Below are 25,268 nucleotides of genomic sequence, written 5' to 3'. Positions count from 1 at the left end.
AGTCTTCCTCTTTAAACTTGCCTCTCGTCTTTCTCCACTTATTTTGGGGTGGCACAAACACGGGGGTCATGAATTCCTTGTAATAGGGTAGGCTTGGTTAAAATAGGGTAAGACAACATTATTTAGGGATGTGGTGCTCAAATCCTAATAAAAGAAAATAAAATCTACTCCGACCAACATAACTATTTTCAAATGTAAGGTTCATTCTCTTTTTTTTTCTTTTCTCTTTTTTTTTTCTTTTTTTTTATGTATATCAGGAAATTATGTGCTTCTTTCCCGAACTTTTTCACTTCCTTTTCTTTCTTTTTTTGATAATAAACTAATACTTTATTTGAGTAACAAACTTTGCAACTTTTCTTTCGTATCATAATCTCTATATTGACATATAAAGCATACATTGTAGTAGCATACTCCGCAAAAAATCCATATAAAACCTACAAAAGGGCTCTAAGGCATGTAATGTAGGGCATCAAGAAATGGGATCGAAGCTCAACATGGTTCAACCTAGAGGGGAATGTAAAATAAAAAGAAAAAGGAGCGAATAATCCTAATCCTAAAATTTGAGGCTCTAACTACCTAAAGGAATCTTCAGTCATCTCCCCACATATGTGTCACAAAGTCTCGAATAGAACCAAGGCAAGTCCAAGAATCATACTACATAAGAGGAACATATCTAATCACACATGAAAAACAGAGACTGATCCAGATGTGTCAGTCTATATGGCTTAAATTCCTCACAAGTTACTCAAGATACATGCATTAGTCGAATCGGGGCCCAGAAGATAATTCTAGCCACAACCCATTGCCAAGAAAGGATTTACACATCATTACCAAATTATTCAATCCAGTGTCAATCAACTCATGACAAGAACTATAGAAAAACATTTTTTTTCTTTTGAAATTACTTGCTTCATAAATTGGCTTGGAATGTTCAAAATTTTTTCTCTCTTTTTTATTTTTATTTTTTAGCAACACCAAAAAAACTAATACATATACTAATACTCTCCCCCATACTTGAATGTTGCAGTGTCCACAGTGCAAAAGCAAAATATAAACATAAGTAAAAGGGAGAGAGGTACTCACAAAATCTTACTAAAGAGGAGGAGGAGGATTTGAAAACCCTTGTGACTTCATCCAAGTATTTAGATTCTCTAGAGTTATAAACATGGATGACAAACTTTCCTTGAGTTTCTTTAGCTCGTTCTTGATCTCATCAACTGAATTTTGGAGCTTTTCAAGGGCTCTTTCGATCGGTGTAAAGGAGGAACTAGCAGCCTCAGAAGTACTAGGTATGATTAGTGCCTTGGGAAGAATAGGCACTCGAACTCTCGATTGAGTGCTACCAAAAGACCAATTTGCCTCGTGCGCAAAGACATTTCCTCGGGGGAAGGTAGATCATCTTCAACGTCCTTGATACACCAAAGAGTGGTGCCTCCTTTCTTTTTGAACCAACCTGAAGGGATATCGAGTTTGGTTGATGTCTGGTCGAATCGGGCATCAAAAATCTAGCAGATTGTTCCTGACTTTCCTCTAAAAATCAAGCAATTCAAAACCTAGGTTTCGAATTAATTAAGGCATTTCATTGTTGGTTACAAAATTCCTGACTAATGAAGAATAAATTCAATCAAGGTTTTTTGCAACTTCAATGAATGCCGAAGATTTGAGCCGGAAATTATTTTTGCAACTGTGAGTTGATGAAGAGGCTAGAGAAAGTGCGGCACCGAACATAGGGCTCGAGCTGTCGCCTTTAACTGCGATGAGACAGGTAGTGGCTAGGCTGCGATGATTATGGGTGCATCGCGTCCATCCCGTGGAGTGGACTGGTTGTCTCCTTTCTTTTCGCGTGTGAGGTCACGGTCTGGCAGTGGCTCGAGATATCAAGTCAAGACCTTACTATGGAGCGGACTGCCTCGTGTGCTGTTTTATTTTGAGAGCCGTGGGTTACCTGTGGTTGAGAGTAGTCGGCCGCGAGGTAGTTGTGGACTAGACTGCCTTTATTCTCTTGCTTCCCCCTTTTTTTCTCTTTTTTTTTTCTTTGCTAATTTGGTGAGGGCATGAGTACCTATTTAAAAGAAAATGAAATGAAAGAGATAAAACAAGAATAAGGCTTAAGCTAAAATAAATTAAGTAAAAGAAATAAAAACACAACACATAAAACAAAGCAAAATAAAAGAAGGCAAAAAAGTTCTAAGTCCTAAGAAAATTGATTTTGTACCAAAATGCTTGCATAAAATGAAAAATTATTTTTATGATTTTATTTTTCTAATTTTTTTTGTTTTATAATTGTAAAATGTAAATCAATAAAGAAAAGTATGAGTAAAAAGAAAATTGAAAATAAAAATAAAAATAAAAATTCAGAATGAGTTTGGGGTGCCTCCCAAAAGTGCTTGTTTATAAGGTCATAAGCTCGACCTCATTTGCGATTCATTTCGATGAAGGGTCGAAAAGTGTGATGTCCACACTCTCGTCAATAAGGTTACCGAATCTGTAATGTTTCACTCTTTGACCAATCACCTTGAAGGTACCATTTTGTCTGTTCCAAAGCTCTATCCTTACTAACTCGGAATGGTCCTGACCATCGATAACAAAGTTTCCCAGGAAAGAGTTTCAACCTAGAGTTAAAAAGGATAACTAAGTCACCTTCCTTAAACTCTCTTTTCAAAATCTCTTTGTCATGCCATCTTTTAGTCTTCTCCTTGTACAACCTTGAACTTTCATAAGCATCAAGTCAAATCTCTTCTAGCTCATTAAGTTGTAGGAGTCTCTTCTCACCCACCATTTGAGAGTCGAAATTTAGGCTCTTGATAGACCAAAATGCACGATGCTCTAATTCAACAGGAAGATGACATGCTTTCCCACAGACTAGTCGATATGGATTGGTGCCAATATGGATCTTAAGTGTTGTCCTATAAACCCATAGTGCATCGTCGAGTTTCACGGACCAATCTTTCCTTGAATTCGCAATCGTCTTCTCCAAGATGGTTTTGATCTCTCGATTAGAAATATCTACTTGACCACTACTTTGTGGGTGATATGAAAGCCCCACTCGATGATGTACTCCATACTTCTTAAGCATCGCCTCAAATTAATTCTCCAAGAAATGCTTGCCTCCATCCCTAATCAACACTCGTGGTACACCAAATCGAGGAAAAATATTCTTTTTAAAGAACTTGGTTACCACGCGAGCATCATTGGTTGGAGTAGTTATGGCTTCAACCCACTTTGAGACATAATCCACAGTGACCAAGATATACCTATTCCCATAAGAAGAAGGGAACGGTCCCATGAAATCTATTCCTCACACATCGAACAATTCTACCTCGAGGATGTTATTAATAGGCATTTCATTCCTCTTAGAGATGTTACCAATTCGTTGACATCGATTACAGGACTTAACGTGTTGATGGACATCCTTGAAAAGACTTGGCCAATAAAAACCACACTGAAGAATCTTTGTTACAGTCTTATTAGTGCCAGCGTGTCCTCCACATAGCAAATCGTGACAATGTGAAATAATGAATGGCACCTCACTTTCTGGAATACACCTTCTAATCATCCCATCACCATAAGATTTGTAAAGAAAAGGGTCGTCCAAAAATGTCTCCTCACCTCTTTAAAGAATTTATTCTTTTGTTGTGATGAATAGCCATGAGGAATAGTACCATTGGCCAAATAGTTTGCTATATCAGCATACCATGTGATCTCCTTAATAGCTAGAGCTAGAAGTTGCTCATCAGGAAATGAATCATCGATGGGGGGATCCTCATCACCTTCACCATCAAGGACAAGTCGAGAGAGATGATCAGCAACAACATTTTTGGCTCCTTTCTTGTCCTTAATTTCCAGGTCAAATTCTTGTAACAATAAAATCCACCGAATCAAGTGAGGTTTAGCATCTTTCTTACTTATCAAATACCTTAATGCTGCGTGATCCGTGTGAACTATCACCTTCGATCCAACCAGATAGGACCGAAACTTCTCCATTGCATACACTATTGCCAATAATTCCTTCTCGGTTGTGGCATAGTTCATCTGGGCCGAATCAAGAGTTTTGCTCGTGTAGTGGATGGCATGGAGCTTGCTATCTTTCCTCTGGCCCAACAATGCCCCAACTGCATAGTCACTGGCATCGCACATGATTTCAAATGGAAGATTCCAGTCCGGTGATTGCATGACTAGGGTAGATATAAGAGCTTGCTTTAACCTGTTAAAAGCCTCAATACAAACATCAGTAAAAATAAAGGGGACATCCTTGCCTAAGAGCTTAGTTAGAGGTCAAGCAATTTTTGAAAAGTCCTTGATAAAACAACGATAAAACCCTGCATGACCAAGGAAACTCCTTACTCCTTTTACAGAATTAAGCAGTGGTAAACGCTCAATGACCTCTATTTTAGCCCTGTCAACTTCGATGCCCCTATGAGAAACAACATGACCCAAAACGACACCCTGTTGTACTATAAAATGGCATTTTCCCAATTGAGAATTAGGTTGACTTCTTTACATCTATGGAGCACCCCTTCCAAATTATTAAGGCAAACATCAAAAGATGTTCCATAGACTGAGAAGTCATCCATAAAAAATTCCATAGAACTCTCAGTAAGACCTGAGAAAATTGCCATCATGCGTCGTTGAAAAGTGGCAGGAGCATTACATAATCCAAATGGCATTCTCCGATAAGCGAAGGTGCCATAGGGGTAGGTAAAAGTAGTCTTTTCCTGATCGTCAGGATGAATAGGAATTTGGAAAAACCCTGAGTATCCATCTAGCCAACATAAAAAGGAATGCTTTGCCAATCTTTCTAACATTTGATTAATAAACGGGAGATGAAATGGTCTTTTCGGGTGGCTTTATTTAGTTTCCTATAATCAATGCACATCCGCCACCCTGTCACAGTTCTAGTGAGGATTTGTTCACCCTTATCATTCTTGACAACGGTCATACCTCCCTTCTTTGGAACCACTTGTACATGACTAACCCACTTACTATTTGAGATAGGGTAGATTATCCCTACATCAAGCAATTTAAGAACCTCCTTTTTTACTACTTCCATTATATTTGGATTAAGCCTTCTTTAAGATTCTATAGAAGAGGTATGGTCGTCCTCAAGATTGATCTTATGCATGCAGAAAGATGTGTTAATACCCTTAATATCATCAATAGCGTACCCAATAACATTCCTATATTTTCTCAAAATCACAAGCAATCGCTCAGTTTGCATGTCATTGAGTTCAACATTAACAATAACAGGGTATGTCTTATTAGGACCCACAAACACACATTTCATGTTAGAGGGAAGGGGTGTTAATTCTACCTCAGGAGGCATAGTATTCTCCTTAGACTCCCTTGGTTTCAACATTTCCTCGATAGGCTCATCAGCTGCTAGCGCTTATGTCTCCTCTAAGAGCCTTTTGTACTACCTTATGGCCTAATCCTCTTTATCTGCACTCCCCATTAAGATCGTCTGAAATGAATCATCAAGTTGTAAATCTGTGGTCTTAGCTTCCACTACTTCATCTAGAGCATCCACGCTATAAATTGTTTCCTCCTTAAAAGGAGACCCTATAGAACTTATAAGTGAATACTCCACCTTCTTATCACCCACTTCAAAGGTGATTTTCCCATTCTTCATGTCAATAGTGGCCCCAGCAGTGGCCAAGAAGGGTCTCCCTAGAATGTTAAGGACCTGCGCATCTTCTTCCATCTCCATAACCATAAAATCACAAGGAATGAAGAATTTTCCAACTCTAAGTGGCACATCCTTAAGAATACCAAAGGAAATTTCACTGATTTGTCTGCCAACTGTAGGGAGATGTGCATGGGTTTTAATTCACCCATCTAAAGTTTCTTGCAAATTGATAGGGGCATAAGACTGACACTTGCCCCTAGATCACATAAAGCCTTCTTTATTTCGATGTCACCTAGCTTGACTGGAATGGAGTAGCTCCCTAGGTCTCCTAGCTTCTTTGGAAGCTTGTTCTGCAATATAGCATTGCATTCAGCTGTTAGTGAGGCCGTTGCATTCTCTTTGATTTTCCTCTTGTTAAAGAGCATGTCTTTTAGGAATTTAGTATAGGAGGGCATCTCTGAGATTGCATCCAAGAATGGGATGTTGATCTGCAACTTCTTTAGAATGTCTAGGAATTTCCCATACTTCTTTTCTAGCTTTGCCTGTGCCAATCATTGTAGGAAAGGTACAGGTGGCTTGTAAGGTTTAATGACAATGGGCTCCTTCTTCTCTTCAATTTTCTCCCTTTCTATCATCTTCTCAGCTTCAACCATCTCTTCCTCTACTGCAACTGCTGTCTTTTGAACTACCTTCGGTGAAAGGTCTTCTAGCTCTCTACCATTCCTCAAAGTTACAACATTAACTTGACCCTTAGGTGGTTGCTCGGTGTTATCAGGAAAGTGACCCGGAACCTTTGAAGATTGACCCACTTGTTGAGCAAGTTGGCTTATCTGATTCTCCATGAGCTTGGTTTGAGCTTGAATCTGTTGAACTGTAGCAATAAGGAGACTATTCTGTTTCATCTCCTCTTCCCAATACTTATCTTGTTTAGCCTGTGAGGTTGCAAAAGTTTCAACCAAAGCTTCTAGATTGGACTTGGGTTGTGGTTGTGGTTGTGGTTGTGGTAGGGGAGGCTGTTGAGTGTAGTTTTGATGATTGAAGGGTGGTCTATTTTAAAAACCTGGAGGATGATTGAAGTTGTTGTGAGGTGGTGGTGATAGTTGTGGGTTCAACTGATTTTGAGTGTTCTTGTAAGAGAATGCTGGGTTTTGTTTCCAACCTTCATTGTAAGTATTGGAGTAGGGATCATAGGGTCTCCTTTGCTGGTTGTTGTTATAGAGAGTGTTAGCTTCCTCCATTAACATCTCAGCATATTGACACTCACTTGCAATATGTCCCTATACTCCACATGTCTCACAAGATGGTACCACAGATGGCCCTGCTCGAAGTTGATCAACCTTAAGTGTCAAAGCCTGCACAGTACTAGTCAAGAGAGTCATTGTATCAACGTCATGTTTACCTCCTTTCTTTGCACTGTTTCTCCCACCTAAGTGAAAGTTATCATTATCAGCCATCTTTTCAAGCAATGCCTTAGCCTCAGTGAGGAACTTTTCAACAAAATTACCACCCGACGCAACGTCAATATAAATCCTGTACTCATGCGTCAACCCATTGTAGAAGGTCTGAATCAATAGCCACTCTTGAATTCCATGATGAGGGCACTTTCTCTGTAGACACTTGAACCTTCTCCAATACTCATACAATGACTCATCATCTAGTTGACAAAGAGTGCTTAACTCGGTCCTTAGCCTTGCAGTTTTCTCTTGACCTAAGAACTTGGCCAAAAATGCCTTTACTAGCTTGTCCCATGAATCAAAAGTACCAATGCCTTCATCTTTTAGCCATTCCTTTGCCCTATCTCTGAGAGAAAAAGGAAAAAGGCATAGTCTAATTGAATCATCACTAACATTATTAATCTTAAAAGCGTCACACTTCTCTAAAAAACTATCAATATGATTAACAGGACAATCATTGACTCCCCTTGAAAAGGAATCATTGGAGATGAACTAGATAAACTGAGGTTTCAATTCGAAGTGTGCTGCAGTAACTGCAGGTCTAAGAATGCTAGATATCGCACCGATAGTTGCATCTGGTACACCATACTCCTAAAGAGGTTTAGCAGCTGGTGGTTCAGCCATTGTTTCCTGTTGCTTGTCCTTATTCCTTCTCCTTTTACTTCCTTGCTTACGTACAGTAGCCTCGATTTCAAGATCAATAGGGATTAAATCTCTTGAACCTGTTCATCGAGTTTGCATGCAATAAGAAGGAAAACTAGAAACAAAAGATCAGGAGCACAAGGAATAATAGCTAAAACACTTAAACCTAAAGCTTAGCAAAAAAAATCAAAATTAACTATTTTAATACCGTCAGTCCCCAGCAATGGTGCCAAAATTTGACAAGGTTGTCGCGTGCCTATAAAAAATAACCTAACTAGACCTCCTAACTATGTAGTCGGGCAAGCAAGGGTCGAATCCCTAGAGATTGAAGTAGTAAAAACTAGCTAATCTTGACTTTAATTAATGCTAAGTAAGTAACCAAATCAACGATTGAGGAAGAATTAATAAGTCTAATTAGTGCAATTAATAATGATGAGAATAAATTCAAGGATAAAAAGCACCTAAAGTTAAGTATCCCCAGTAGCACAATTAACACAAAGATAAGTTCCTACCTCAAACTAACTAAATAAATGTTCATAAGGAAAGGTAAACTCTATAAAATACCATAGATCTCTCCCGAGTATCAATGGCTTCCCTAATATGCAATCAAAACCTACTCCCATGGAATTATGCAAATTAAAGACATTAAACTCAATACCCTAACTTCCTAACAATCCATTCTACCTACTCCCGTGGAGAATTTCATGTCCTTAATTGAAATATTTAAATCCGTCAAAACCCAACTCCCGTTGTGATAAAGACAATGGAATTGTAACAATACTAATTATTCCTAATCTAGTATTGGAATATGCACAATCAATTAAGCAAGAGCAATTAAATAATTAATTTGGGGAATTAAAGGAACAAATCATACATCATTCATGGCTAGGGTTCACTTAACCCTAGATTAGAAAACTATTCACTCATGATAGTTAAATAAATAAAATAGATTATAAAAGAAAACATAATTAATAACAGCTTAAAAAAGGAAAAGGAAAATACTTGGATTGATAAATGAATGATGAGGTCTTTGATAAATCTTCAAAGTATAAAGAGAAGTAACATAATAAAGAAAGAAAACACAGCCTAAAACTAAGGAGAAAAGGAGAAGGGGGGCTCCCCTTTTTAGGTTCTTTTCACAATCTATTTATATCATAGGATATCCAGGAGTTTGGCTAGGTTTTCACCCTAAAAATTCGACTAGACGGGTGTCCAAAACGCAGTTTTGCAGATCCATCCATAGGCAGGCCATAGCGTGGCATTGTAGGCCACGAGCAGGGGGCAGAGTGGACTGTTTCCTTGCTTTATCGTTGGCCTTGAAAGCCAAGTCGCAGAGTGGCCACGGGATAGCTTCCCTTGCTCGTTTCGCGATATAAGATCCTCCTAAGCATGAGTATCTCTTTGACATCGTGTTTGACCATGAACGACTCTACAAACATCCTCACCAATGCCTAGCAACTCGAGCCAATTCCTACAAAAACAAAACAAAACAAACCTGAGAAGAGAAATATCAAAAATAACGAATAATAGCTCTAAAAGATTAAAAATGCGAATATAACATGAAGAACAACGTATATATATAGCATACAAAATGCATATATTATTGCGTTATCACATTTTTTGTACGATTAGATTATCATATGCTTTTATTTTAATTCTTTTCTCATCGAGACAAGATAGACGGTCATTCAACCTGAGAAAAGTGAGATTAGATTCAGAAATTTCAATGTTATGGTCTTGACCTTCACTTCGAGGGACAAGTATCGCATCTAGGTAAGTGACATCTAATTTAATTGATTCGTCTACGGACACCAAATTAGAATTATTAAAAATATGGAATTACTTATTTACCCTTGCTTTTGAATATGAATTACTAAAATACCCCTACGGACACCTTTAATTACAAAAATACCAACCATACAAATTTTCATTAAAATCTCATATATTAATAAAATTATATTTTTAACCCTTATTTCAAAACTAATCATCAATTTAATCCTAACACTTAATTGACTTAATTAATCAATTTGCTAACTATTTTTCAATTAAAATCAACACCATTTGCTATTTAAAATTTATCATTCTCCAATAAATTTTTTATAAAAATATTATTTACTATTCCTTTCATGACTTTCAAATATAGAAATTAATTCATATATTCATATTGGGAAAAAATATAATCTATTTTTCAAAGAATTTACTTAATTAATTTCTTAAAAATCATACTAATTAGATATAGAAAAATACTTCCTTATTTTGTCTAGCATTAAAATTCTATTTAAATCATCCTAATTAAATCAAATAAAAATAAAATAAAATAAATTTAAATAATAACTCTTTATTAATTATTACTAATATTTTTATTATTATTAAAAGAAAAATTGCGGGTATTACACTTATATTTTGTAAATTCCCTTAATTGCTTGGATTAGATTAAACTCTTGTATTATATAACATCTTTTCATCAAGAAATGTATGATTGATACAAGATTAATAGAAAGGATGGGTCGGTCTGAGGAAGAAACTCTTATGACTTCTAGGACGTATCCATAGTGTATGGTGTCTTTGAAGAAAACAATAATGACAAATTGAATGGGATTAATATACGAAAGCATTGAAGGGGATAAAGAAAATGGACATAAATACAAAAAGAGTAATAATAGAGAAAGAAAAAAGAGAGAAAGAAATGGAAGAAAAAGAGAGAAGAAGAAAGAAAGGAGAAATAAAAGCAATTGCAGTATACTTAGCGGATACTTTATTTTCTTTGGACATTCTCCAATCTCTTAGAAAAGCAAGAAACAGACAACAGTTTGGCATTCCTCTATAAAGGTTGAATATCGATCCATGGTCACCACTGCTTGTGCATTACTATGGGTACAACAGTTATTCTGTGATTTAACTGTACCTCACCCCTCTTTTATGCACCTTTATTACGACAATCAAGCCGCCATATATTGCTAATAATCTAGTCTATCATGAATAAATAAAACACATTGAAATAATTGTCATTTCATTCGTGATTGCATCCAACAAGGCCTTCTTACTACCGGTACATTGTGTCTCAACATCATGTTACCGATATTTTCACTAAGGCCTTGGGAAAGAAACCATTTCAACTTTAGTTGGCAAGTTGGGAACTCGAAATCTCCATGCCCCAACTTCAAGGGGCGTATTGGAAAATAAGGTGGACAGACCTGTAGAGATAAAGTGTGGGAACGCCTAATAGAGTTGTATGGTGCATATAAAAATAAATCTAGTCAGCAAACTTAAATAGATAAGAAGTGGACACGTCTAATAGAGTTGTATGATGCAAGTAGAGTAAGTTTAATCAGAAGACTTGCAGAGAGAAGACGTGGGCATAACAGAGATAATTCTAATATGTATATCACTCGATGATAGGATTAAATAGAACTCTTATATTATGTATATCTCCTTAATTATTGGGATTAGATAAAACTCTTGTATTGTGTAAATTCCCTTATTTGCTTGGATTAGATTAAACTCTTGTATTATATAACATTTTTCCATCAATGAGAAGAAATATATGATTGATACAAGATTAACATAAATGATGGGTTGGTCTGAGCAAGAAACTCTTATGACTTCTAGGATGCATCCATGAATGGCTTTGAAGAAAACAATAATGACAAATTGAACGGGATTAATATAAGAAGACATTGAAAGGATAAAGAAAATGGAAAGAGATAAAGAAAGAGGAATAAGAAAGAAAAAAAAAGAGTGAAAGAAATGGAAAAAAAAGAGAGAAGAAGAAAGAAAGGAGAAATAAAAAATAAAAGAAAAAGAATTATATATAAGAAAACGTAAGAATCTATATATATATATATGTATGTATGTATATATATACTAACGAGTTTACCAACTTCAACATAAACATTCTATTAATCGCGTAAAATGGTTCGAGTTAAGGTCTAGTTTATTTTTATGGGGCTGAATTGTCATAATGGTGATATTCTTATGACTCTTCTTACTGCTTTTACTAATCTCAAACTCCTTAGATTTACTTGTGTCAATAAATAGAGGTCTATATTTTAATAATGTTTTATATTTATATCTTATGAATGAAAATCCATTTTAATTAAGAAAAATTATCTTGTCCGTGTACACTAGCAATGTTAAGAATGTAAATGAATAAAAATTTGATCATATAGATATGTACAATCTCTAATTATAATTTAATCTGCATAATTAGTTACAGAGTTTATTTCATGACAGACAACAAAGTTGAGCTAAAAAAACTGGGAAAGAATGGTGCAAAAATTAATTTCTTAAGTATTAAAATCATATGTGCTTTAAAGAGTACATATACACAAGCAACCAATTATTATATACCATATTTAGTATCCATATGAATAAATAACAATAATATTTTGAAAAGAAATATATTATTTTTACATATTATTCTACGAGAACTCAAATTGTAAGAAAGAAACCAATAAGCGACATCGAAAAGCAAACAATATTAGCAATTAGTTATAACTTAGTCGGTAGGCATCTTTGGGTTTGCTCATTTAAGGTAAGCTATCAAAACAAATGACAAAAATAGAAGCAAAAAATTTGCATGGAAACACCACCGCCTACTTCAATAAATAAAGCTTATTTTTTCTCCTATAAAAAGAATTATAAAGGAAAAGAGACACATTCATATTATTGCAATTTAACAATTTTAAGCAAGAAAACTAGAAAAGAAAGTAAGCATATATATACTAAAAAGAGATGGCAATCAAAATACATGTATGCTTACTATCTCTATTCTTATTCTTGACTTTTGTAGCCAAAGCTAATGTCAATGTTTTCAATGTAAGAAAATATGGTGCCAAAGCTAATGGCAAATCTGATATCAGTAAGGTATAAATACACATTTCATTACTAAGATCTTTCTTAATATTTTTTTTATCTTTTAGCTAAGAATCCTCAATTCTTTTTCCTTGTTAGGCGTTGTTAAGTGCTTGGAAAGATGCATGTGCAATAATGGAGTCAAAAAAAAATTGTAATTCCTAAAGGGGTATATTTTCTAAGTGAGGCAGATATAAAAGGTCCTTGTAAAGGTGCCATAAGGTTTTAAGTTCGAGGAACGATAAAGGCACCAATTGACCCTAGTGCACATAGTAAAGCAGACAGTTGGATTACCTTTTCATATATTGATCAATTCATATTAAACGGTGGAGGGACTTTTGATGGGCAAGGAGAAATTGCTTGGAAAAATAATAATTGTGCCCAAAATCTTAAATGCAATTCACTTCCAATTGTAAGTGTATCAAAACAATATATTGTGCATTTTTTTATTTTACAAGATTGTTTTACAATGGAAGTAATAAAACTTTTTCCATATGTTTCTTATTCATTTAAAAATTGCTCAGAGTTTAAGGTTCAATTTTATCACCAATAGCATTGTCCAAGATATAGCTTCTATCCAGAGCAAGAACTTTCACGTAAATATTTTAGGATGCAAGAAGCTCACCTTTCAAAACTTTACAATTACTGCACCTGCAACTAGTGCCAACACAGATGGTATTCATATCGGACGATCAAATGGGATCAACATTACTAATTCAAATATTAGCACTGGTGATGACTGTATCTCCCTCGGCGATGGTAGCCAACAGTTACGTGTCACTAATGTTAGATGCGGACCGGGACATGGAATTAGTGTGGGGAGCTTAGGAAAGTTTAAGAATGAAGAACCAGTATCTGGATTTTTTGTAAAGAATTGCACCATCTCCAATACTACTAATGGAGTGAGAATAAAGACTTGGCCTGCATCATATGGTAGCATTGTATCTGATATGCATTTTGAAGATATTAAAATGGAAAATGTGTGGAACCCTATCATTAGAGATCAATTGTATTGTCCATGGAATCAGTGCAACCTAAAGGTAAGTAATTAAAAGTAAAGTAGACTTTTAGAATTCTGAATATATTTAGACATAATTGTAAACTGAATTTGATTGATTATTTCTTTTTTTTTTTATCTTATCAGATTCCATCAAAAGTTAAGATTAGCAATATCAGCTTCAAGAATATTAAGGGCTCTTCAAAGTTGTACATTGAAACGTCCATGTGAGAAGGTGGAGCTAGCCGATATTAATTTAACATATAATGGAATTGAAGGACCTCCAAAATCTAAGTGTGCAAATGTCAAACCTAAACTTACAGGGAAAATATTTCCATCTGGATGTTAAAACATTTAGCATTTAATATCTTTTCTTTCTTTAATTTCTTTATGAATCACAATGTTGAAATGAAATCTAGAAAATATGTTTTATTGTAATAAATAAGTTATGCTTAAGAGTATATGAAAATCCTTATTATACATTTTTTGTACGATTAAATTATCATATGCTTTTATTTTAATTTATTTCTTATCGAGGCAAGATAGATAGTAGTTCAACTTGAGAAAAGTGATATTAGATTCAGAATTTTTAATGTTATGGTCTTGACCTTCACTTCGAGGGACAAGTATCGCATCTAGGTAAGTGACATATAATTTAATTGATTCGTATAACACCCGGAATTTTTTTTACATATTTAATAATGAGTTTTTATTTAAGTTAATTTTAGCTTCATTATTATTTGGTTTAATTTGAAATGATTTAATGAAAAATTTAATATTAATCAAATAAATGAGTTATTTTCTATACCCAATTAGTTTGAAATTTTAAGAAATTATTCAAGTAAATTATTTGAGAAATGATTATATTTTGGCTATTCAAATTTTCCCAAATGCATATTTATATAAGTAAAATTATATATTGGAAAATTTTGGAAGAAATTATAAAGGATGTTTTTATAAAAGAATTTTGAGAAAATTGGTATTATAATTGATTAGTAGTATTAAATTTTAAGTTGGAATTTGATTATTTAATTTAATTGTGTGTTAGGACTAAATTGAAAATTTATTTTGGAATAAGGATTAAAAGTATAATTTTATTTTTATGGGGTTTTAATGGAAATTTGTGAGCTTGGTATTTTTGTAAATAAATATGTCGGTCAGGGGTATTTTTGTAATTGTGTATTTTCAATAATTCGGTTTTGACCCAAATTAAATAGTTAAGGGCTTAATTAAAAGGCTAAAAAGAAGTTTGGGGGTCAAATTGAAATTCTGCAGGATGAAATTGTAAGTAATTAAGAAAGTTGAGGGACCAAATTGCAATAAGGAAAAGTTTGGGGGCCTAATGTTGATATTGAAAGGAAAGAAATTGGGGAAGAAGAAAGGAGGAGAGAGAGAGAGTCGGCACGGAGGAGAGAGAAGGGACCTGCTGAGGCGCTGGTGGCAACCGTCGTGGCGGGGCCTGGTACGTGAGCGGCGGCGCTGGCGGCTGGCAGCCAGCTCAGCGTGGCTCGGAAGAGGCCAAGGCGGCGGCTTGGCCAGCGTGTTTCTATGCCGTTTAAGCGTTGTTGGCGGGAGTTGGTGGCGATCGGCTCCTCGGCGAGGCTCTCTTGGCAGCGATGGCGGCCTTTGGGGTGGCCGGAGTTGCAAGATCCGGCAAAGTGAAACTTAGAGTGGCAGCCGCGTTTTTGGGCTTTTCCGGCGAGCTCCGGCGGAGGATGGATGATTGGAGGACGTATCCCGACTCTCCTCAGCTCAAGCTTCGCAATGGCACCGATTTTGTGGCGATCGGGCTCCGTTTGCAAATCGACGGTCGAGATCGTCCGCAAATCTCTCCGGATGATCGGGTGTCAGATCGGAAAATCGAAAGCGGGGATCGTCATCAGCGCGTTGTTGTGAGTCCGATGGTGTGTTCGGATCGTCGATCGGACTCCGGCGGCTGGAGGCGAGTCGACCGAGCGACCGAGCGTCTCGGTAATTATCTTTGGCCCGTTAATTTTAGAATTTTTGGTTTAATTGTGTCTAATGGTTTATATTGAGTATTTGATGATTTTTGTGAGTCAAAAATAATTGTCTGTCAGTTTGCCTGCCTTGTATTTTTGTGCTGCGTGGCAGAGTCGGGAAATAGTGAAGTTTGGGGACCCGACTCCTATTGTTTGAATCGTTAAGTATTTGAAGTGTTCTTCTGGCAGGTCCTGAACCCGTTTTTACGGGGGGTAATGTTCGTGTTGTAGGGAGGTTCTAGGATTTTGGTGAGAATTCTCCGAGTCGAGATTCTTAGACAGTCGATCCTAGGAGTCTAGACCTAGGATTAATGATGGATTGTCTCGGTATTGATAAATTGTTTTCCGTGATTAGATGATGCATGCATTGCTCGCTCAACCAGGAGGCCAGGAGTAGAGCTGGAGGTCGCCCGATCACGTGAGTTAAAGTCATTTAATCATTGCACTATTGCTAAGTCCGATTTTAATATGCTATTTTGGAAGTTTATGTTTAACATGGTTACTAATATCTCAACGTAATTAATTTTACTGGATTATTAATTATTGAAGATAATATGAGTATTATTATAGTAATGTTATAATAATTCCAAATATCATCGATTTTCCACAGTACGCACGATGTTTTACTCTTGGGAAACGTGGCTTGTAGAACATGCCGCTGATGGGTTACATCGGGACCGCGTCTTGCCGGTAATGATCATGGACATGTAATAAGATTTTCATGGGTTTGCCCCGGTCGAGCATGGCTCTGCAGGGCTGATTTGTGTAAATTGTCGGAGGTAAGGTCCCCGGTCGAGCATTGCTCTCGGGGCCGGCTTATTTGGATACTTAAGTGACCGGTGAGGTAAGGTCCCCGGTCGAGCATTGCTCTCGGGGCGCCCGATCTTATTGGATTAAGAAAGCCGAATGGCTACTAGATTTCTTATTTGGATATTTAAGTGACCAGATGTGAGGTAAGGTCCCCGGTCGAGCATTGCTTCTCGGGCGCAGATCTTATTGGATTAAGAGAGCCGAATGGCTACTAGATTTTGGGGTTTAGGGTTCTACCGAGCCACTCGTCTCGTAAAAGTAAAAATATATTTTTATTTATTTATTTATTTATTTATTATGGTATGATTATAATATGGATTGTATTTACGTGCATGGTTGATATTTTGATTCGAATGATTAATATTTTATGTGAAGGAAATAGTAGGGTATGATTATAGTATGGTTTGATATCTGATTTGAATAATCTATGTTTTCCGAGAAGAAGCAATAGTCCCTAGATTATTTGATTTTAACTCACTCTAAGGGCCGATGGTCTCCATTTATATTTTCGTGATTCGTATCGTTTAGTTCTCCCGACTCTTATTCGGTAACTGACTCCTTCATCATCGGGTGATGTATTTGATTTGGTATGTAAATTGGTAAATCTTAGATTCTCCGCAGAGTAGTAATAGTAAATGTAACAGTTGTAAATTTTCCGAGCTTGGTCTACTAGTTTTTCCGGTATCAAAGTAATTTTGTAAAGTGTAACTATTAAGATAAATTGTGGCTTTAATAATATTAATTTGAGATGAGATTTGTTTAAATCAGTGAGTGTCAGGCTTACTACGGGTTTCGGTGGCCTTAAGCCTACCCATTCCCTAGTGCCGGTCACGGGCCCACGGGTGGGGTCGTGACAAAGTTGGTATCAGAGCTTAGGTTTAGATTTCCTTCGACCTAAGTTAAGATTTTTCTTGGTACTGCAGAGTTAGGATCATGTCTGTCTTGTTGTTTTCATTGACTCTAGTGTCTCAGCCTTCACTGTTAGAGAGTCAGTCTTTCCTTTCTTGTAAGCTTGTCCTTGGTGCTGTGCTGAGAATGAGCGTTGTAGCGATGGGAAGATCCGAAGCGCGATAGACTCGTGTTGTTTCTTCAAGTGATTAATGCAGTCCGCCTTTAGAAGCTTTGATTGTGGTTTCGATGGTGGGCACCGCAGTCAGTTTTAGTGTAGAGCGTGGTTGCAGTCGTGTCATGGACTACCTCGTCATCGCATCAGGCATCGTCTTTTTGAGTAGCCAAGGTAGTGCACGGAAGTCGAGCGGATGTCGGCTGTTATGGTTGAGTTGGTGATTGTAAGAAGCTTAAGAAAGGTGGCAGGAGTATTTTCGGATGCTCAGTATCCAGAGAAACTTAAGCGAACATTATTTATTTTTCTAAGTAGAACAAGTGTTTTAAAATACAATGTTGCTTGATCCTGTAAGAATGCATTATGGCATTTCACTGTTAGGCATGCATAAATTCATTTTAGGACATGCATCATACATTGTGCATTGCAACCCTTGGTGATAGGGGCATCATCACCGGGCGATATTGTAAAATTTTATATAAAGAAATGGCTAAAGGTTTTACGATTTTATAAAAGTATTTTTCCAAGATAATAAAGCTTTTATTAGTGATGATTATAAAGTAAATAAATAAGTAAATTTTTCAAAGTAAATAGTGTTAGCTTGAGAATTCTCTGGATGACGAGTTGAGTTGTTGAGAGAGTGAGTATGTGGAGCTGTAGGCCCCAAGTTAGATTATAAGGGAGGCTTTTGGATTTCAGTCAAGGAGGAATCTTGTGTCAGGATGGCATGGGTTGTGTCGGTTGATGCGATCAGATGGATGTTATGTCGTTGATGATGTGATGTAGATGTTAAGGATATTTCTGCGTGTGTAAGGGACACGTCATTAGGAAGGAAATTTGGTGAGTGAATTTTTGGCAGGATCAGAATTGGCCCTTCTTGTGTGGAAACCCTTGGTTTTGTCGGCAGGTTGGTGAGGTGGAATGTAAGTTGGACTTGCCGCCAAGTAATGTTCTCTGAGGTCAAATCCAGTTGTTTGTAAGTCTGAGTTGAGGAAGTATATTTTCGATCTTTGCTCGTGTTGGATCCTCAGTGTGCGGAAGCAAGTGAAGATTTGGTTTCGGGGTTTTGTCGATGAGTCTTGTGGTTTAGTTTAGTTTCTGCCGAGGGAAAAGTTCTCTAGAAGCCGAATGGAGATCAGAGGTTCCTAATTAGTTTCAGTCTTAGAATGTAGCCCCTTTTCTTTTAAAATTCGAGGTCGAATTTTTTTTTTTAATGGGGGGTGAATGTAACACCCGAAATTTTTTTTATATATTTAATAATGAGTTTTTATTTAAGTTAATTTTAGCTTCATTATTATTGGGTTTAATTTGAAATGATTTAATGAAAAATTTAATATTAATCAAATAAATGAGTTATTTTCTATACCCAATTAGTTTGAAATTTTAAGAAATTATTCAAGTAAATTATTTGAGAAATGATTATATTTTGGCTATTCAAATTTTCCCAAATGCATATTTATATAAGTAAAATTATATATTGAAAAATTTTGGAAGAAATTATAAAGGATGTTTTTATAAAAGAATTTTGGGAAAATTGGTATTATAATTGATTAGTAGTATTAAATTTTAAGTTGGAATTTGATTATTTAATTTAATTGTGTGTTAGGACTAAATTGGAAATTTATTTTGGAATAAGGATTAAAAGTATAATTTTATTTTTATGGGGTTTTAATGGAAATTTGTGAGCTTGGTATTTTTATAAATAAATATGTCGGTCAGGGGTATTTTTGTAATTGTGTATTTTCAATAATTCGGTTTTGGCCCAAATTAAATAGTTAAGGGCTTAATTGAAAGGCTAAAAAGAAGTTTGGGGGTCAAATTGGAATTCTGCAGGATGAAATTGTAAGTAATTAAGAAAGTTGAGGGACCAAATTGCAATAAGGAAAAGTTTGGGGGCCTAATGTCGATATTGAAAGGAAAGAAATCGGGAAGAAGAAAGGAGGAGAGAGAGAGAGTCGGCCGGAAGAGAGAGAAGGGACCTGCCAGGCGTCGGTGGCAACCGTCGGGCGCGAGGGCCAAGCGGCGGGCTTGTTGGCGTGTGTGAAGCAGCTCAGCGTGGCTCAAGGCGGAAGGCAGCAAACCTTCCCAGCGTGTCGGCCTACCGTTGTGGCGGCCGAGTTGGGTGGCGATCGGCTCCTCGGCGAGCTCTCTTGGCGGATGGGGACGCCTGGGGTGGCCGGAGTTGCAAGATCCGGCAAAGTGAAACTTAGAGTGGCAGCCGCATTTTGGGCTTTTCCCGCGAGCTCCGAGGATGGACGATGGAGGCGATCCGCTCTCGGCTCAAGCTTCGCGATGGCATTGCGGTTTTGTTGCGATCGGGCCTCCGTTTACAAATCGACGGTCGAGATCATCCAAATCTCTCGGATGATCGGTGTCGATCGATCGAGAAAATCGAAGCGGGGATCGTCATCGGCCGTCATTGTGAGTCCGATGGTGTGTTCGGATCGTCGATCGGACTCCCGTGGTGAGGCGTAGTCGTCCGGACGAGCAAGCGTCTCTAATTATCTTTGGCCCGTTAATTTTGGAATTCTTGGTTTAATTGTGTCTAATGGTTTATATTGAGTATTTGATGATTTTGTGAGTCAAAATAATTGTCTGTCGGTTACTGCCTTGTATTTTTGTCGTGAGTCGGGAAATAGTGAAGTTCGGGGACCCGACTCCTATTGTTTGAATCGTTAAGTATTTGAAGTGTTCTTCCGGCAGTCCTGGACCCGTTTTTACGGGGGGTAATGTTCGTGTTGTAGGGAGGTTCACGGATTTTGGTAGAATTCTCCGAGTCGAGATTCTTAGAGCAGTCGTCTGTGAGTCTAGACCTAGGATTAATGATGGATTGTCTCGGTATTGATAAATTGTTTTCCGTGATTAGATGATCTGCATGCATTGGCTCGCTCCAACCGAGGCACCGGAGCGAGCTAGGAGGTCGCCCAATCCCTGTGAGTTAAAGTCATTTAATCATTGCACTATTGCTAAGTCTGATTTTAATATGCTATTTTGGAAGTTTATGTTTAACATGGTTACTAATATCTCAACGTAATTAATTTTATCGGATTATTAATTATTGAAGATAATATGAGTATTATTATAGTAATGTTATAATAATTCCAAATATCATCGATTTTCCACGAAATGCCTGATGTTTTACTCTTAATTGTTAATCATTAATTTGATATGGTTGAATGACTTCATTATACAATGATATTTATTAAATGGATGATTGTGTCTTGGGAAACGTGGCTTGTAGAACATGCCGCTTGATGGGTTACATCGGGACTGGCGTCTGCAGTAATGATCATGGACATGTAATAAGATTTTCATGGGTTTGCCCCGGTCGAGCATGGCTCTCTGGGCTGATTTGTGTAAATTGCCGGAGGTAAGGTCCCCGGTCGAGCATTGCTCTCGGCCGGCTTATTTGGATACTTAAGTGACCGGTGGAGGTAAGGTCCTGGTCGAGCATTGCTCTCGGGGCGCCCAGTCTTATTGGATTAAGAGAGCCGAATGGCTACTAGATTTCTTATTTGGATATTTAAGTGACCAGACTGGAGGTAAGGTCCCTAGTCGAGCGTTGCTCTCGAGGCGCCAGTCTTATTGGATTAAGAGAGCCGAATGGCTACTAGATTTTGGGGTTTAGGGTTCTCTACCGAGCCACTCGTCTCATAAAAGTAAAAATATATTTTTATTTATTCATTTATTTATTTATTATGGTATTGATTATAATATGGATTGTATTTACGTGCATGGTTGATATTTTGATTCGAATGATTAATATTTTATGTGAAGGAAATGGTAGGGTATGATTATAGTATGGTTTGATATACTGATTTGAATAATCTATGTTTTCCGAGAAGAAACAATAGTCCCTAGATTATTTGATTTTAACTCACTCTAGACCGCGGATACTCCATTTATATTTTTCGGATTCGTGGTATCTAGTTCTCCGCGACTCTTATTCAAGAACCCGACTCCTTGACATCGGGTGATGTATTTGATTTGGTATGTAAATTGGTAAATCTTAGATTCTCCGCAGTAGTAATAGTAAATGTATCAGTTGTAAATTTTCTGAGCTTTGGGTCTCGCCTAGTTTTTCTGGTAGACCGAAGTAATTTTGTAAAGTGTAACTATTAAGATAAATTGTGGCTTTAATAATATTAAGTTGAGATGAGATTTGTTTAAATCAGTGAGTGTCAGGCTTACTACGGGTTTCGGTGGCCTTAAGCCTACCCATTCCCTAGTGCCGGTCACGGGCCCATGGGTGAGGTCGTGACAAAAAAGATGTCTGTTAAGATCACTTACTAACATTATGGTGTACTAGAGTCTAAAAGTTTAACTTCGTAATTTAATCTTAATGCCTTCCTTTCTTGTTTAAACTTCAAAACATATTTTTACATTAAGGTTGCTCTCCATATGCTTGATATTTTAAAATGTAAGCACCATTACTTTTATGTTAGAATATTATTATTTTTTATATTGCAATTCGATTTATGAAGCTACTAATTTAATTTTGAATTTCAATTTATCTAACTTGTAATGATCTGGAACGAGATCACATGAAATATTGTCCCCTTTGGCCCCACTTGCCTCACAGTTTTGTCTCTTTGGCGGGTTCGAGAACTTCCCAAGAGGTCCCTCATCTTGGAATTTCTCTAAACCTAGCACGTTTAACTTTGGAGTTCCTACAACTCCACAGTCAAACAACCAAAAGACACCTTATGTGATTAGTTCCAACTCTTTATATACATGTTATCAACTATTTCCCACCCAGTTTCGATGTACAACTCGATTCATTCATGTACCCCCATTACCATAGAGTGTTGTCATCCTTGAAGCCTGCTAGAAGCCGTTCCTTGTCTAAGCATCCTATTTTTGCTCCGGTGTTGACTTCCCGCCCTCGTCGGACTGCTTCTCTAAGTCAGACTGTCACATAACTAATTTTATGAAATTTTTTGAGAAGATTAAATATTTTATACGTTTTAGTATAGAAAACTATTTTTTATTAAATAAACATGAAAAGTAATTGTATAAATATTAAATAATTCATTATAGAGAAAATAATGGGATTCATGGAAGACGATTATCAATATATTTATTTCAAGTAATAAGGTTAAAAAGCTTACTCTACTCTTATAAGATAATTTTAAAATATTATATTATATTATATATATATATATATATATATGTAAATTATAAATTTTTGAAAATTATTGAGCAACAATATAAAATATAAAGTCAACGAGTTTTGTATAAAAATGAAAAGAATCAAAAGTAATATGTTATGAGTTAAAATAATTTAGGTAAAAGTTAAATTTATTATAAAAAAATTATTTGATTTTATTATAAAAATGGATCTTTTAAAATAATCATAATGTTATATAATTAACAGATTATATAAATTAATTATTTAAATTTTTAATATTATATTAAAATTATTTTATTAATCTTGCATAATGTGCAGGCCAATGTGTAGGAAAGAAATGAAAAGAAAAAAAATAAATGAATGAGATAAGCATGAAAAATATGAGAGAGAGAGGAAATAATGAGAGAGAGGGAAAATAGAAAGATTAAAATAAATAGAAAAAAAGAGAGAGAAATAACGATAGGGAAACTGTTTGAATTTTGATCTCAGTATCACAAAACTCTTTGTACTTTTTTCGCAAAAAAGAAGCCAAAAGTTAATATATCATGCCATATGTGAAAAAGTTTAATTATAATTTTATTAACTAAATTTCAAGCCATTAACTGGATTGAAGATACATGGAATAAAATATAATTTTTATTTGCCGAGTCTTTTCTTAGTTAACAAAAGAAAAATCTCTTTCATTTTTTTTCTTTGTCCTTGCAATACTCCACCCTCACTTACCACTTATTATCCCAATCAAATAAAACGGGAATGCCACTAATTACATTGCCCATTTTCTTCTCTTGAGGTTGCTTATGAAAATTTTTTGCCTTTTCTTGCCAAGATTCTAATTTGGAATTTTTTTTGGTTTTGGTGAAGAAAAGATGAAAAACTTGAGGGATAGATTTAGAGGCTTGATTTGGCTCGGTTTGAAAATGTGCCCTTCAAGCTACTGTGTGTGGTATGTTGCAACAAGAAGATTATTGTAAGGTTATGATTGTGGTGGTTATAGGATTACGAAAATAGTGAGAAAATAAGAAAAGAATTTTCTTATTGTATTTGGCGATTGAGAAAACAAAAGAAATAATATTCTTTTTAAAGTTTGAGAGTGAGAAAATAAGGAGAATTATATTTTACTCCATATATTTTGATTTTTTAATTTTTATTCAATTAATGATATGGAATATAATTAATAAATTTATAAATAAAATCTTAAACCACATTAGTTTTTTGGCTGTGTTTTTGTCGAAAATAGTATGAGGGACTTTTGTGATACTGAAATCAAAATTCAGACAATTGGTATTACAAATTAAAGATAAGAGACTTTATTATACCAGCCCAAAAGCTCAGGAACGGTGATGGTAATTTAGCCAGTAAAAAATAATAGAGTAAAGAAGAGAAATAAATATATAAATAATAGATTAAACGACAGATAAGAATATGTCGCTAAAACATTAAATAAGCAGAAAAATAAAAAAATTGGATGGAAAATCTTATTTTAAAATTAGTGACGAATTATTTCCTCGCTAACTGAATAAATAAGCGAGAAAATAAAAATATTGGGTGAGAATTATTTTTCTAAAATTCAATCCCGTCACTAAATAAATGTATGAGTGGGAAGCTAAAAAAAGGTGGGACAAAAAATTTTGTTAGCAACGGTATTTTTATTCGTAGTAATTAGTGATAGACAATTTGTCACTAATCTATCACTAAAATCAGCGCGAAAAGTTAGCGATGTAATTTGCAACAGAATAGTAACGAACTTTGTTTGTCGCAATTTCATTGAATTTTTGTTATATATATGCTGATAGAACTTCAAAATGATTTTAGGAAAGATAAAGACAAGTGATAGGATTAGATAATTTTGGATAAATCTTTTAATTTTATTTGTGCAAGAAAGGTTGCTTAGTGTAGGGCAAAGCTGTTCAATATCGTAGAGTCGCAAAATATTTGTTCTACACAAAGCCGAACGACTTTGGAGCAAAGTAGCATGCCCTTAGACAAATCTAAAAAATCAGTTAATTTTTATTATTGAGTTCAAAACATCGCCTTGCATATATGAATCCGAAATCTAGTTTTATAATTCCCTCCGTTTATTTAAAATAAAATTGAATAACAAATCATGACAAAGCAATGATAAGAACAATGAAAACCTTATATAAATCATTTCGACAACTAATTATACAAATTTCCTCTTATAATTACCTTATTAAAAAATGTATTATATAGTCAAGGACCTCCCTCAATACTTTTTCTATCATTAGATGTTGACATATGCTAGCTTTCCGCCCTCAAATTCCATTCTTATTATATTTGATGCAAGGGTAAAAAATGAAAATTTTTATTATAAGGATTAAATTTTTCCATTCAGGACTAATATAGGAATTTCTAATATGAATCAATACTGTAATTATCTAAGGCTATAAGGTATTCACCTAGGGAAAAATCAGGTAATTTTCTCCATAAGTACCACTCTAATAATCTTTTGTTAGGACAAATATGGTAATTCTCCATTGAGGACCTATAAGATAATTTACCACCTAAGGATCAATAATGCAATCTTCTCTGTAGGTACCTATATATATAGTTATTTTATGCCTAGGGACCATTCTGATAATTATCCACTAAAGACCAACTAGTAATAGTCCAATCTCAACTAATCCATCTAGTAATTATATATTTAGGGACCAATCTAGTAATTTTCTATCA

General features: G+C 35.6%; 1 pseudogene; it reads left to right on the top strand.

The window, feature by feature from the left end:
• The first annotated feature begins 12,456 nt into the window (after positions 1-12,456).
• On the top strand, positions 12,457-13,922 carry LOC107261914 (annotated as a pseudogene).
• The last annotated feature ends 11,346 nt before the right edge of the window (positions 13,923-25,268 follow it).

This window comes from Ricinus communis, chromosome 8, assembly GCF_019578655.1.
Source record: "Ricinus communis isolate WT05 ecotype wild-type chromosome 8, ASM1957865v1, whole genome shotgun sequence".
In the NCBI taxonomy this organism is placed as follows: Eukaryota; Viridiplantae; Streptophyta; class Magnoliopsida; order Malpighiales; family Euphorbiaceae; genus Ricinus; species Ricinus communis.
This window is presented reverse-complemented; position numbering and strand designations above follow the sequence as displayed.